We start from the raw sequence: 15,847 nt of genomic DNA, 5'->3' as shown, positions 1-15,847 counted from the left end.
GCTATAATGGTCATTAAAAATCATGCCAGCGGAGATAGAATACTGTAAAAAAAATTGTCATAAGCTGAATGGAAAATGGAGGTCTCCACACAGCAAACAGGCACACAGTGCTTGCTGGTTTTTATGACAGAGGTAATACACACTGATGAAAAGAACAGAAAATAGATTTTAAAGTGTTAATTATTATCTCTGAATACTGGGAACAGGATAGACCCTTTTGACCCTTTTTTCAGAATTTTATATTAAATACACATTATTTTTCATCTGAAAAATGCATTTTTAGATGTCTAGTAACACACATTGGAAAAAATACATGAGTACTTACAGAAATAAATAACTAGGAGACACCGAAGCACCGTCACACAGTGCAGAATGGGTGATCCTGAATAACACCGCGCAGTTACATAAGGACTCAAAAATTGAAAGCACCCGCTGTAACAGGGCGCGTCCCCCTTCCATTTGTCTGTTGTGTCTTCAGGGCTGAGGCAGTTCTGAGCACGGCCAGTGTCAGTGCTGGTGTCTGGATGGATGCCACTGGAGGTGAAGGCACCTGCAAGCCGAGAGGAAGAACAGAAATCATCCTCTGCTTTTTCTGTCTTGTTTCTTTTCTCTTTTAAAGAGAGGCGGAAATAAGATAAACTGAATCTTCCCTACTGAAATTTCAGTATTGAAACAGTTTTTATATTGTTCACAACTTATATTCTGCCTATAACTGTCTTTTCAACAAAGCATTATATTTATTAAATGTTAATTAACTCAGTTAATTAACTACCTGTTGAAACCTATTAAAGAACATGAAATGCACTACGTGAAAGCACCACACCTGCAGTGACTAGCACAGCTGTTTTGACGGCAGTGCAGTCAGCCCCACCATCACGTGGCCCTGAGCTCCTGATGCTGGGAAGAGAGCACGCTGCTTCCTCAGGCGGAGAGAAATGGTAAAAGTATTTTCTGAAATCTACAGCACTGACAAAACATAACTGCTTAATCCCAGGCTCCTTTGAGGCTGTCATTTTCCGTTTCTGGCCAACACCCGTCAATGAGCAGAACCACCCCATTCCCGAGTCATGGGACTCACGTGGGCAGCAGTTTTGGAGAAATTTCCAGGTATAGAATGTAAACCAACTATACATAAATCTCTGAAAAAGAAAAGATGCAATAATCTGATTTTGGAAGACACTCAATATATTCTCCTAAGCCTTAGTAGTTGGAAAGTCTGGGCTTCTCCTAAGCCACTTATTTATTTCACAGACAGTAAGCATCTCCCACAAACCCTGTTTCCCTGTGTCTGCTGGGAGACTCAGGCATATTGATGCTGTCTATCTTATAAGGCACAAGGCAGAGGCGTGTGTCTCACGCCTGCAAATCTCACACAGGCTCAACTGCAAGCCTCACTGTCTGAAATTGGCCCCATTTTCTCACCTGTTTATTTGGTATCTGTTCTTCTGTAAGCTGCCTGAAATGCTTCTTGGAACAAGTCAGAAGAATGAGTGGGTAGAGAAATGGACAGATGGACAGGTGAGAGATGGGCAGACAAACAGTGAGACTCCAAGAGAAGGGGAGCAAACAAAATTTCCTATGCAAAACCCTCTTCTAGTCAGGGAAGAAAACCACCACAAAGAAGTGTGAAGAGGCAGGTGGCTTAGGACTGTTTCCTGGATTCCATGAAATGTCACACCAAGAGATGAGAGGGGAGAAGTATAAATAATAAAAGATAAAAAGCATGCATGTTTGAAAAATATATCTACATTATGTACTTTCTAAAGAATAGATTCAAATCAGCAAAGCCCAATAACCCAATTCTTGGGTATTTACAGAAGTGAGAATCCCATCTCCAATCCACAAGGCATCCCTTCGGAGCACTGAGAGTCTACACGGTGTGGTCATAAATGCATCACTGCAAAAGCTGTGCTATCCTGCACTTACGAGGAACGAGCATGTGTGCTCGGGCTGCCCACTCACGTCATTTACACCCCACAGCACCTCTACGGGGTAGGGATGCCTAGCGAACCCCATCTCTGCAGGACAGAAAACAAGTCCAAGAGAGGCTAAGCCGATCTACCATTTCTCCATCTCACAGGACTTGTCACTCCAGAGCAGGAATCGAACTCAGACCCACGTTTGTAACCACAGTACTACCGTAATTTATGTGCTTTTTGTGTGTATAATACATTTGTTTCTGGCATGAAAGGATATTTAATAAATGATCGGTTGTCTTGTCTATCTCATTAGCTCACAATCTTTATATTTTTGAATTGTACTCTTCCCCTGGAGAAATGAACGGAAAGAGCGGTGGTCAGAATGAGGTGGGGCTCCATTCTTTATCTGTTACCTCATCTCATCCAAGTCCCCAACCAGGGAGAAGGAGCAAAGGTTTTCTTCATTTTTAATGAGAGGGCTCCAGTGATGGTGACTTACTCAACTCCAAAACCGAGTCTGGGGGAAGGGCACATGCAGCAACGAGAGCAGTATCACCTGTAGGAAGGCGAAAAGAGCTCAGGGGATGGCTCAATGGGTCAGCCTGATTTCATTTCAATCGATAATACAATAACACACTCTAAAATATCTAGCATGCAATGGATTTGCTCTTTCTAGACATCTAGCAAGTTTCCACAGCCCACATGTAACATTATCATGAACTAGTGAAAGGATGAGTCCACAGACAAGAAAAATCAATGCCACAGGCACGCTGAAACCCAGGCTGGAAGAAAGGAAGGGAAAGGGCATAGTTAAGAAGAGAGGAAAGTCTGGGAAAAAGACATCATCACAAGGACTCTCAAGCATCATCCAGCAATCATATAATCATTCTTTCAAGAGAGAGTTACTTAGGTCCTATTTTGTGCGAGATTTTACAAAGGGCAAAGAGAGAACGCAGTGTCCATGGTGGCAGCAAGTTGCGGGGCTATAATACAATTCTAATCCTGGTACCTTGCACACTTGTCCTCAGTATAAAGGCAAAAAATAAATAAAATAATACTATGTAAACCATACACATTGCTGAAAAAAATTAAAGAATACCTAAATACCTGGAAAGACACACCACGCAGATTCCTGGATCAGATGACAGCATTCTTGGGATGGCAGTGCTCTCCAGAGCGATGCATACATACAACGTGGTCTCGATCACAATCCCAGCGGGCTCTTCTGCAGTAACTGACTAGCTGCTGCTACAATTCATATGGGAATTCGAGGGTCTCAGTAACCAAAACGTACTTGAAAGAGAAGTACAACGTGAGAGGACTTGTAATTCTCAATTTCAAACCTTACATCTGTATCTCCAAGTGAGATTAGAGGCCATTTTTAAGTTATTATTTTGTTTATCCTTATTTTCTAAATTCTGTACAACAAATATACCTGTTAGAATAAGAAAAATAAAAAGTAAGTTATCTTTTAAAACATGAACACCGATTCATTCATTGGGAAAAAATTATTTTAACTCTAAAGAAGTAAACAAATATCTAGTGAAAAAGGACTACTTAAAGACAAGTGTGCATTTACAATTTTCATAAATTGAAAACTGAAAAGCACAAACACATCAAGTTTCTAGGGAGACTGGTGAAACATATTAACAATTATTTTAAAAATTCTTATTGAAAAATGAAAACTCAAGAAAGGGAAATTCGTGATTTACAGCCAACTGCAAACACATGGAAAGCAAAGGCCTAGAAATCACAGTTCCTTTAACTCTGCTACTAACGGAATAGGAGAGGAAATTCCTCACTGAGGGGACAGTGGAATCCCATCCATAACATAGAATACACAGTACAAACTGCAGTAATATCGGGAGTGAATAACTTAGAAGAATTCTGAAGTTATAACATTGCTGAAAAACTATAAAAAACACTGACAGGCAGATTTAAACACACAGTCATATATATTATATAGAAACAGATGTAGTCTGCTCCCATGTTGCATAGAAATACAAACATATTTGTTCATTTATGGGCACTTATGACTTTATCCCTGGTAGAATATTTCAACTAAATCAAATAATCAATATAACACTCCTCTTGTCAAATCTACTTGATAAGTTACTCTGCTATGTAACCATAAAGTGTCTAAGATAGATCTAAAATTAGTGAAAAAGAGCTTTGTATGGCTTCTTGAATTCTTCTCAAATTTCCAAGCTTAATTTTAAAATAGATCTGAGCAGTATTTCTATATTATCTTTTCCCTTGTGAAATGAACAACACAGTCTGTTGTCAAAATTCTGTGCTTACAAATATTCACGAGCACAGTATCCTCACAAAACTGCTGGACAGCAAAGCACTATCCAGACACTGTGACCAAATAAATGAAACACAAGGAAGACAGTGACCCTATTCTGGAGGGCTTATAGTCTGTGTCAACACTAGGGTTTTTACTTGATTGGTTTGATTGGGTAGCAAAATAAAATCAATCAAGTACTTTCTTCTTTGAGCATTCTGTAAGTCATGACTGTTTTTAGTGTCATGAGCAGGAAAGACTTAAGCATGACTTGATTAGGTCAACTAGCAACAATCATCACTGGAGAGTGAGTAATATAGAAGTTAACTGATAGCAATGCTTCTGCCTACATGAGCCCTATAATAAATCTACACTGACATCCGAAAGGAAAATAAGGAGATGAGGTCCCTAATGAGAAAACAAACTAACAAGAAATCAAAAAAGGAAAGATGTTTTCATTAATGATTCCAGGCAGTAGTGGAGCATGGTGGTGAAGATCACATATTCTGGGGAAAAACATGAGGGGTCTGAACTCCCACAGCACTGGGTAGCTGTGACACTGATATTTCAGTGAAATTTTCTGCACCTCAGTCTCCTATCCAAAGACGGGGGAAAACAACCGCACCCATCTCCTAGACTGTTTCTACAAATTTAGATATTTTATACATAAAAGCTTAAATAAAATACTTCAGATTTAAAATAATACCCCAAAACACATGGAACAAAGAAAACAGAGATAAATTGGAGTTCATCAAAATTTAAAACTTTGCTTCAAAGGGCACCATTCAGAAAGTGAAAAAACAACACACTAGAGAAAATTTTTTCAAATCATTTATCTCATAAGGAATTTGTATCTCCAAATGAAGAAAAAAACCCCCTACAACTCAACAATAAAAAGGCAACTCAATTAAAAAATTAATAAATGTTCTGAAAAGGTATTTTTCAAGAAAAACATAGAAATGTCCAATAAGCACAATGAAATGATGTTCAATAGCATTAGCTGTAAGGAAAATCAAGTCAAAACCACTAGGAGAAGCCACTTCACACTCACAACAATAGGTTATAATAAAAAAAATGGTAACAAGCACTAATGAGGACACAGAGGAAGTGGAGCGCACAGCCCTTGCTGGTTAGGACGTAACACAGCGTGGCCACTTTGGAAAACAGCCTGGCAGGGCCTCAGAGAGTTGAACATTTCGTTTCTGACTTACCCAGAAATTCTGCTCTCTGGGCACACACGAAAGAGAAGTGAAAACAGATATCCACATAAAAAATCCCACATGAGTGTCCACGGCGACATTACTCATCACAGCCAAAAAGCAGAAACAACCCAAATGCCTATCACCTGGTGAATGGGTAAACAGACGGGCCCAGCCATACAGTGGAAAGTTATTCAGCAATAGCAAAGAATAGAATAGTGACTCAGGCCACAACATGAACAAACATTGAAAACGTTACTCAGTGTGAAAGTAGTCGGTCACAATAGACGGTTCCACTTACATGAAGTGACTCGATTTACATTAAATGTCCAGCACAGGCAAATCCACAGAGAGAAAAGTGGCTCCTTGGGGCTGGGGGAGGATGGGGAAGATGGGAATGTCTGCTTATGCATACGGGGCATCCTGTTGGGGGGATGAAAATGTTCTAAGATTGAATGGGATGCACAATTCTGGGCATAGAGTAAAAACCGATGTACATTTTAATGGGTGAATTGTATTAAAACTGTTAGGAACAAAAGCATCTCGGGGCAGTACCTTCCAGAGTAAATGCAAATTGCTAACTTTTATTAGAGGAAAAAGAAACTGTCCTCAGCATGAAAGCAGGAGATCAGCAAATGTGAGTTAACCGAAATTGGACAAGAGCATTTCACTTGAAACAGTTGCTGAGTGTACACGAAATATTCAGAAATAGGAGAATCACCTTGACATCACGAAGAAGCATTCTGCTTCAAATGCAGATCAAGGATTCGGCAAGCCCTGCTGCCAGAAATGAGCAGAGAAGAATCCTGATTCATAAAACTAGCACCAGAGCCAACAAGGAAATGGTGGTGAGGAAAGCAGGCGGCGAATATCTGGAAGAGTTTGCTACAAATATTTTCTCCACCGAAAATTTAAAAATAAAGTGAAAGTGATGAAATGCTGTGTTGACATCACGTGAATGGGCTTCCTTCGGTGCTCGACTGTTCTGTAACCCAGATTGATAGACTCAGGAGAATCAGCATGGCTCCTGGGGGTCCCCAAAGGACTGCCCACCAGCACGCTGACCACCATCACATCTGCCAGGGTTGAATTGCAGGGAAGAGACCAAGTTCTGAAAGGTACCGGAAATGTTGACAAGGGAAGAAAAGGATGAGTTTAGTCCTGGGACAGAGGCAGTGTGAGCAGAGGCCAGAAGGCTGCAGGTGAACTGCAGTAGACCTGGGGCAGGAAGGGATCACGGGGGAGCATATCTCAATTCTCTTCTGTCTCTGCCTCCGGTAGGAGAGATAAAGCCTGCATCCTTCTCACCTGGAACTGTGGGTTCTGGCTGGCAGAAGTCTTACCGACACGGAATGATTATTCAAGACTCTGTGGAAAAAGTCAAGAAATCGAGAGGGAGTAGGGAGCCATCTCCATGAGCCTCTCAAATGTTCCCATATTTATTGTGTATAATCAAAGGAAAAATTCATTAACAGTTGTGAGATAGTAAGGAGGAAATTCGGGAAAGACAGGATGAGGCAGAGATTGTAGAATATACAATGAGTACAAAGGATTAGTGTATGTTTAGGGAAGTCATGGGGTGAGGGGAACAAGATACACTTTTAGATATGTTCATTACAAAGCACACCACCAGACCAGCCAGGTCTTTGTTTTGGGGATAATAGACTAACAACACACAAGCCCAGCGTTTATAGCTGAGGGTCTCAGTCCTTGCTTTGCAACCAGCAGAGTGCTACCTAAAACCTCAACTACACAAGCAAAGCATTGTCTCTGATTTTAAGGAAAGGAGACTGGAGTGAAGATGCACAGGAACTTGCTTGCAAAGCAGTACCAAAGCATATTTTTTCTTCTTAAAGTTCAGAGGCGACTGTGCTGTGTTATAATTTGTTAACCCAATCATGGGCTCCCACATGGAACCATTATGGAGGACACCCTAGGATGACTAATCCTGGATGTGGGTCTCTTCCTGCCATCTTCAGCCACTCTAGCAGGGTCTACGCACATCCGAGAATAACGATCCTACGGAACCACCCACTCTCTTAACTCCTGATGCTTGAAACTTAATTTTAGCTCTACACAACTTTCCGTAGAAAAGTTTCAGAAATAAAAGATATAATATTCCTTTTATATCTCATCATATTACTGATTTTTCTGATTGCTCTCTGCTGCTTCTACTTGGTAAAGCACCTCATTCTGCAGCTGAAATCAGTAATTTCCGTTGTGCATTTCTAGCCAGTTTGGGCTCGCTAAATTCTATTGGTCAAATATCGATATACTTAATTGATTTCTTTGTTCATCAATTTCAGCCAGGAGGAGAGGGAGTGTCACTCTTTTCCTCAGCCCACCCTCAACTCTTTTCCCATCAACTCAGGCCTCCTGAAAACAAAACAAAGTATTTTTTCCCTTCTACTCTTTCTACAAACACAACAGGAAACATCAGTCTGGAGAAAGTATTCAACACAAATTTTAAAACAAAAATCTATAAACCTGAAGCAACTCCATCTCCGAATCATGATACACAATGACATGAGACTAATTGTGTCAGGCACAAAGCATGAGGGAGCCTGACTACCTGATTTCTATTCTTCAAAGGAAGGAAGATTTTCGTATTTTTTATTATCATTCTTGGTCATTGTTTCTGATTATGCCAAAAAATAGTTTATGAAATAATTATGCACTGCAATAACAGATTTTTAATGTATCAATTTTAGAAGGCATTCAGAGGGGATAGGAAAACCCACCTCTGTAAAAAATGTAAAATTTCTTCCCCTGTTAAGAACACGTATACAAAATGCAACAGAGAATTCAAATTCTTGTGGAGAGGAGCAAAACCACAGAATCAAAGCAAAGTCATTACAATGAGTCAATTTAAATTTCACTGGACAAACATGCTCAATGCATACAAATAATTTTAAAGGCACACTGCAAACCATTCACTTAATGATCTGCAGGCTAGAGGAAGAATTTCCCTCTTGAACAGACAACAGAAATCAGTAGGTTGTCCCACCAAACCAGGAGCAGAGAACAATCAGGTTTTTAACAGTTTTGATAAATCAGCATGTTCTAAAGATCAAAATCCAGAAATTTTAAGCATTCATTCAAACCACAATGAAACAAGCACTTAAAGAAAAAAAAAAACACAAAGAATCTAAGCACAGAGGTCATTTAGATAGATCAATGAGAATTTCTTGTATCGCTGGAAGAAAGAACAGGCTATAACCTTTTACTTGAAAAATAAAACTTCTTTTAAAGATAAATGCTAAAACATATTTCATCTTTCATGTTGCCTTAAAAAATCTGAGGTACTTGTATCTGATCAAAAAAGCAATTCTGAGTAATATTATGTTACAATTCAGTGCCAGTTTGCTCTAGAAGAAAAGAGAAAAGTTACTATTTCTCATTCTGATCAGTTTAAAGAACCTCCCTGTCTCTATATCCTCCCATTTCCTAAGCTCAACCTCCCTAACCCTTCTGAAACAAGTATGAGAAAGTCTTATTCCCAACATGCCAAATGACAAAAGAATATCAATTTATTTATGTAAATATATGCCTACACCTTGAAATGGAGGAGAAAGTTATCAGAAGTCTATATGGAACTTCTTTCTATCTTCCTGATATCACACACACAAACGTTCACACAGACACAGACACATACCCCCTGGATTACTGAGCACTTCACAAGCTTAGTACTTACAACTTGTAGAAGATAACTTTGTAGTTAATTTAAAATACAAAACTTTCAGCTTTTGAAAGTCTTCATCATCTGCTAAACCATCCAAATATCAAAGAGACCCAATTAGCCTTCTCTGTAGAATGTAATTTCCCTTGATGGCAAAACAGACCCTAAGAAGTACTGGATCAAAGATTCATGTTTATCACTACCTATGATCGTTTTTAAGCACATTAACAGATTCAGAAATGTATGTCTCATCAACATTTATTCCTATTGAAATAGCATACGTGTTCAATTGTCTATACAGTGACTAGGTCCCATGATGGTGTTTAAGAGCTATTTTGTGTATAGCAGTATTTATATTCAAGTGCAGAAAAGGAGGGTGTGTTTTACTCAGTTGTAGAGCACCTGCATAGCATGCACAATGTCCTGGCTTCAGTCCCCAGTACCTCCAAAAAAATAAATAAACTAAGTGCATATTTAAAAATAAGAATAGTGCAGCCACTATGGAAGACAGTGTGGAGATTCCTCAAAAGACTAGGAATAGACTTACCATATGACCCAGGAATCCCACTCCTGGGCTTGTACCCAGAAGGAAAACTACTTCAGGATGACACCTGCACCCCAATGTTCATAGCAGCACTCTTTACAATAGCCAAAACATGGAAACTACCTAAATGTCCATCAACAGGTGACTGGATAAAGAAGATGTGGTATATTTATACAATGGAATACTTCTCAGCCATAAAAACCGACAACATAATGCCATTTGCAGCAACATGGATGTTCCTAGAGAATGTCATTCTAAGTGAAGTAAGCCAGAAAGAGAAATAAAAATACCATATGAGATCGCTCATATGCGGAATCTGAAAAACAAAAACAAACAAAAACAAAGCATAAATACAGGACAGAAATAGACTCATAGACCGAGAATACAGACTTGTGGTTACCGGGGGGGGGGGTAGAGGGTGGGAAGGGATAGACTGGGATTTCAAAATTGTAGAATAAATAAACAAGATTACACTGTATAGCACTGGGAAATATACACAAAATGTTATGATAAATCACAGAGAAAAAAATGTGACAATGAGTGTGTATATGTCCATGAATGACTGAAAAATTGTGCTGAACACTGGAACTTGACACAGCACTGTAAAATGATTATGAATCAATAAAAAATGTAAAAAAAAGAATAAACACAGGGAAATATACACAAAATGTTATGATAAATCACAGAGAAAAAAATGTGACAATGAGTGTGTATATTTCCATGAATGACTGAAAAATTGTGCTGAACACTGGAATTTGACACAACACTGTAAAATGATTATAAATCAATAAAAAATGTTAAAAAATAAAAATAAAAATAAATAAACAAAGTTGCAAAACAAAAAAATAAGAATAAAGTTATAAAAAAACGCAGACTAAAAACCACTGCAAACTAGGTACTACAATTATACTAAAAAATCAAGTGTTTCTATCAAATATTCACTATATGCCAATCACGGAGACAACCACAAGTCACCCCTGAAGCTTCACGTGTGATTCTCAACAACCCTACTAAGTAGACACGGATGAGAAACCCGGCTCTGCGGATGAGGAGACGGAGCTCAGAGGAGCCGGGGACGCTGACCCTCCTACTCCGTGTGACACCGCGTCAGCCCAGGGCAAGCGCTGACAGTGCTGCACTGAGGGGACACCCAGCTGCATGGACCCTTGGGGTACTGGGGAGTCCCAGAAAACACTAAAAATTTTTCAGTGAAAAACCAGCTCAAATATATTACACTGTGCCGCATCCCTTAAACAGGGAACGTGAACGAGACCTTTTTGATGCGTCCATGTTCTTTCTGCCATCATCAGTTACTTGCCCTCACTGCGTCACCAGTGATGATCTGGACCCCATATGAAGTGCACTCAGATGGCAGAGCTTTTAATGCTGTTTTATGAAGTTTGTAAGACTCTGTCTATGCCTCACACTGGTGGTCATCCATCACTTCTCACCAGTGTGGACGTACCACCTGAAATCATTCCTTTCTGCTTTTTAAAATCCCTTCATCTACTCCAGACTTTTCAATAGCAAAGAAGCAGCTAAACCACAGACAGTGGACAGCTTTTCACCAAATGGACTCGAACAGCCCATCTGACTACCTGGAAGCCCTTTTCTTCTATTAAACCCACTTCCAGGTACTTCATCATTTTCTGATTGGTTAACTGGGCCTCTGACTGGCCTACTCAGAGAGCTCCCAACCTCACATCCAGGGGTGGGAGAGGACCCTGCTGTTGGGGGAAATCAGTGAGGAAGGTGGACATCCTTCAGCCACGTCTGCATGGGTAGAAGTGCCACAGCGTGCTCAGAAATTATACCGTCATCACCCCTGGGCTCCCATGGACTGGTTTCACATTAACCAAAGTCATGAGACACTGATGCAAGAAAACCAGAAACTTAGCTTATTAATGTAACAGAAGACGTGAATCTATGAACCAGACTGAAATATCAGAGTTCAACCATGAGTACATTTTCTCCTCCACTGCCCAATAACGGGCAGGCAGTCACATGGCAAGCATGGACAGAAACGGAGCAGGAAGGGTTTCTAGATTAACTCAATGAACTAAATTTCTATTATACGAACAGATCTACTGCCCAGAAGACAATTAACGCCAATCACAGTGCACTCTCCGTGGACAGCGGCAAGACATGACTATGAGCACCCATGTAACTCTCCTTTCCCTGTCCTTTATAGGCTAACTGATGCACAGAGGTACAAAGATTCAGGGATGCTGATAACGCTAAACACAAAAAGCCCATCTCTGGGAGCCTCAAAACCAGACAGCCAGGGTTTAAATACCAGCTCTGCCAATTACTAGTTCTGTGATTTTGCCAACTTAATTACCCTCTGTGTGCCTCAATTTCCACACTGTAAAACTGGGATAACAATCAAACCTTCCTTACTCGCTTGTTGAGAAGATTGAAGGATTCATTTCTGTAAAATGCTCAGAAAAGAATGTAGCACATTTTGGGTGTTCAACAAATGTCAACTTAATATCAAAGTGATTTACAAGTCTCCCCTCTAATCATCTTATGTGTTTTCTGGCTAGCCTAAGTCCCAAAGAACATCCTTATTTCTCCTTTTATAAACAATTGGGGAGTACCCTTATGTTCCACCCCACCACCTGTTTAAACTGAGGGAGGGGATGCCTCCTAACCACTCTTTTGGGCCATGGAGAGTGCTTCTCCCTTCACACCCCTGGCCCCTGGCCCACAGCTAGCACTCATCACACTAACAGAGTGAGGTGTGAGTCCGGGGAGACAAGCGGGGCATGTGAAACCCTTCCTTTCACTCCAGTGTTGGTCACCATTGGGAAGCACCTGGGATGCTCAGCTCCATGGCAGGAAAGCCCTGTGCATGAAGGGGCAGGTCCTCTCAAGGGAAGGCTCGCTGTGGCCCAGAGCTACATGGGACAGGGTGAGTCTGTATTTCTGGGACACAGTATCATAACACGCATTTTCCCACAGCCTTGAAGTTCATGAAGAATGTGGCTTCATCAGTAACAAAGAAGACATTTATCGCCTGTCTACTCTTTTGTGTCATCTCTCAGTTGGCTGCTGGAGACAACATGTGTATAAGTATTGGATCTCCTTAAGCCCCAAAATATATGAAGCAACAAATAATTCTGTGGCTTAACATTGGTTCAGGGCGACTGTGTAACTGTCCTGACTCTGCTGATGCTAAATTATGGGTATAGGAACTATGGAACCTCCTCAAATATCTTTCATCATAAAAACAGCTCTTCTTATTTTCCTGTTTCTTAGTAATTGCCAAAGACTCCCAAATGATGGCTTCACACAAAACAGCAGCTAAAGTTTAAGAGCCCTCTTGACATACTCATTGTGGTAAACACTGCACATAATTTCTAATTCTCACAATTCTACAATTCATATATGAATATCCCCATCTCACAGACGAGGGAAAAACTCAAAACGAACTGTCTCAGGCTCACGTGGCTCAGTGGCAGCACGTGCAACCAAACCCAAGTCAAAAAACTACACCCCTTCGTATATGTACCAAATCTCCTACCACCAATTAACACACAGCGGCGGGGTCAAAACTCAGGGAACTCAATACACTTTTCACCTTTAAGGTCGTCCAGATGCCGCTTCTAGCTGTTTTATAAAATCCCGGCTCACTGGTTTCTAACACTAGAAGAAAAGCCCGATTTTCCCATTGCTTGCACAGCAAGTCTGAAATGTTCACAGTGAGATGACAGAATAAATCTAAAATATAAGCAGAATAACTTTTCCAGGTAGTCACACATAAAAGACATTGGGCTCTTCTGAAGCATTAAGTAAAGAAATCAAAATAAAATAAAGTTATTTAAGCCTTCTTTTACAAACAGGAATGTTAAGACTGTAAGAAGGTGCAACAGTGCCACCTATGGCTAAAATGACCTTCCAGGTTGCCGGGAAAGATGCAACACAAAAATTGCCTGTAGGATCAGAAAGGAGAATTAGATAACTAAAAGCTTATGTAGCATATACTGCACTTTGATTCGGGGGAAGGGAGGGATATTCAGTATTTAATTTGATACTGCTAATACTCCTGAATATAAACAGAAGACATAGGCTCATGGAAACTCATCTTAGAAGAGGAAAGAATCCAGTTCAGCCACTTCATTTTACAGGAGGGGAAACTGAGACATGGAATGTGTCCTCCTTGCAATCGGCAGCAAAGTCATCCTAGGCCTCATGTCTTGCACTGTAGCAAAAACCAACAGATCTGTACTACGCCTATGTTCATAAAAGTCACGTTTGTATTTTTCCAACAGTAGGTTATCTACTATCTTGCAAAATACTTCTCAAAGATCCAGGATATCATACAAGTTTGTCGACATACAAAAATATTTATTTACATAATAAAACAGCATGAGCTTTATTCTCTCTATTAAAAAAGTAATGTGTCAAATCAATGTTTTGATATTTTAAACCTGTTAAGAGTGTAGAAAAAAATCAAAATTTTCTTTAATCACAAAAGAGAGGAGCTTATTCCCTGAAAATGATCAATGTGGATTCTACTAAACTTATTTGATCTGGTCAGAATCCCACGAATTTAAATATCTGAGTGGATGGTTACACGGCAACATAAATTCTGATTTGTAACAATACATATTCTGTGTAAATAATCTTCAAGGTCATCTGATTAAGGCAATTTAACTAGTCCCTGTCTCACTAGAATGATACAGATTTCATTAAAACTTCATACTACACCAAAAAAAAAAATGAATCCTTGTTACTTTAAACCATATTCAAATATATCATACATATACTTATTAAATATGCATCAGAAATAAGCGACACTCTTTAGTATTCAGAGTTGATCAATCTAAAATATCTGTCATTGTGACAGCACTTTTATTAAGCACCTCTTGTGTTCTTTGTATACAAGGTGTCTAACTCTCACAGTCAGACAAATTAAACAATATTACTAAAATTTCACAAATGAGGAAATGTACTTAAGCCATGAAAACAACTTACATATTCATCAACAGGAAAGAAAAGAGTAAAGACTTTACTTACAATATTCACTGACAATCTTTTCTTCCATATTAAGACTACATAAAACCAATTCAGTCTTTTTAAGTATTTCTGTCAATAAGGGCCACTAGAGAAAAACAAGTAACATCAATAGCAGTGGTTGGACTTTCAGAGCCCACTTCTCTTTTGCACTATAATTATTTTTAATGTTATGTTTTTACTGCTTACAGAGCACTAAAATATAAAATTAACTTTTTAAGTAATTACCTGAGAATTATAAATTTGTGAAAATAAACAATTGTAATTTCTGCCACTCTGTCTCACCTTCTCAATGGTGTCTCTCCTTTGAAGGCATCATCAAGCTGAGATCACTAAACTCGGCCATTTATGGAGTCACAGGTGTTTCGGTAACCACTTAACGGGAGGCTGATTAGAGGAGCAATTAAGAAAGCATCCTGTGCAGCCTGGGTTCCAGCACCGAGCTAGCCACAGCCTGCTGCGTGTAATTTGGGACAAGCTGCTCCATCTCTCAATCCCTCAGCTGCAAAAAAGGAGACACTGATACCTACAATCAAACACCTGCTATGAACTAAAACATGAGGAAAGCATTTTAGCCTTAGGTAGGTGTCCACTCACAGCGAGTTTGGTCATTATGATGATGAGGATGCCTGTTAATAAATTAAGCTAGACCACAAAGGAGAAATCACCTTAAAGGAGAAACATTTTAAGTCAATGAGCATTTCTTTTTGGATGGATTGCACAATATTCTATTGATTTTTTTAATAAACCAAATTTTGTCCATTAATTATAGATTTACAGGTTCATGGACAAGTCTCCAGAAAAAGAATTAGAGGCCTCTAAACTCCGTAAATTAAGAAAGTAAATTAAAAAAAAATCAGGGAGGAGGTTATACCTCATGTGGGAGAGTATGTGCTTAGCATGCATGAGGCACTCAGTTCAGTCCCCAGTAACTCCATTTAAAAACTTTGTTTTTTAAGAAATGGGGAATTAAAGCAAAAAGATGGAGGAATACAGACTTTTTAAGAGACTCATCTCAGATTTAAGATGGGGAAGATACCATCTATTTCTCAGAGGAAATTTTGAGGACTATGTAAACTGGATCTGAGATATCTAGTTCTTTAACATTATTCATGAATTCATATTACCAAGTCATAAACTACCTGATAATCAACAGTGGTGATACTGATCATAACAGCTGCCATCACGGATCGAGCTCCG

At 39.4% G+C, this 15,847-nt stretch overlaps 1 protein-coding gene across 11 annotated transcripts in view; it reads right to left on the bottom strand.

Annotated features, from left to right (window-relative positions):
• Window positions 1-15,847, bottom strand: part of LOC140694779 (trafficking protein particle complex subunit 9-like) — a 142,020-nt gene that overhangs the window by 77,616 nt on the left and 48,557 nt on the right. For 2 of the 11 annotated variants that reach the window (XR_012070397.1, XR_012070399.1), the window contains exons 1-2: window positions 824-1,098; window positions 326-550 (exon numbers count right to left, since the gene is read on the bottom strand). The exons of 2 other annotated variants lie outside the window; for them this stretch is intronic. The gene's annotated coding sequence lies outside the window, so the exon portion shown is untranslated. Of the gene's footprint in view, window positions 1-325; window positions 772-823; window positions 1,099-2,332; window positions 2,476-3,026; window positions 3,213-3,267; window positions 3,355-15,847 lie in introns of those variants that run through there. 7 more of the 11 variants (XR_012070396.1, XR_012070405.1, XR_012070406.1 and 4 more) reach the window with 7 other exon arrangements.

This window comes from Vicugna pacos, unplaced genomic scaffold (assembly GCF_048564905.1).
Source record: "Vicugna pacos unplaced genomic scaffold, VicPac4 scaffold_104, whole genome shotgun sequence".
Lineage (NCBI taxonomy): Eukaryota > Metazoa > Chordata > Mammalia > Artiodactyla > Camelidae > Vicugna > Vicugna pacos.
This window is presented reverse-complemented; position numbering and strand designations above follow the sequence as displayed.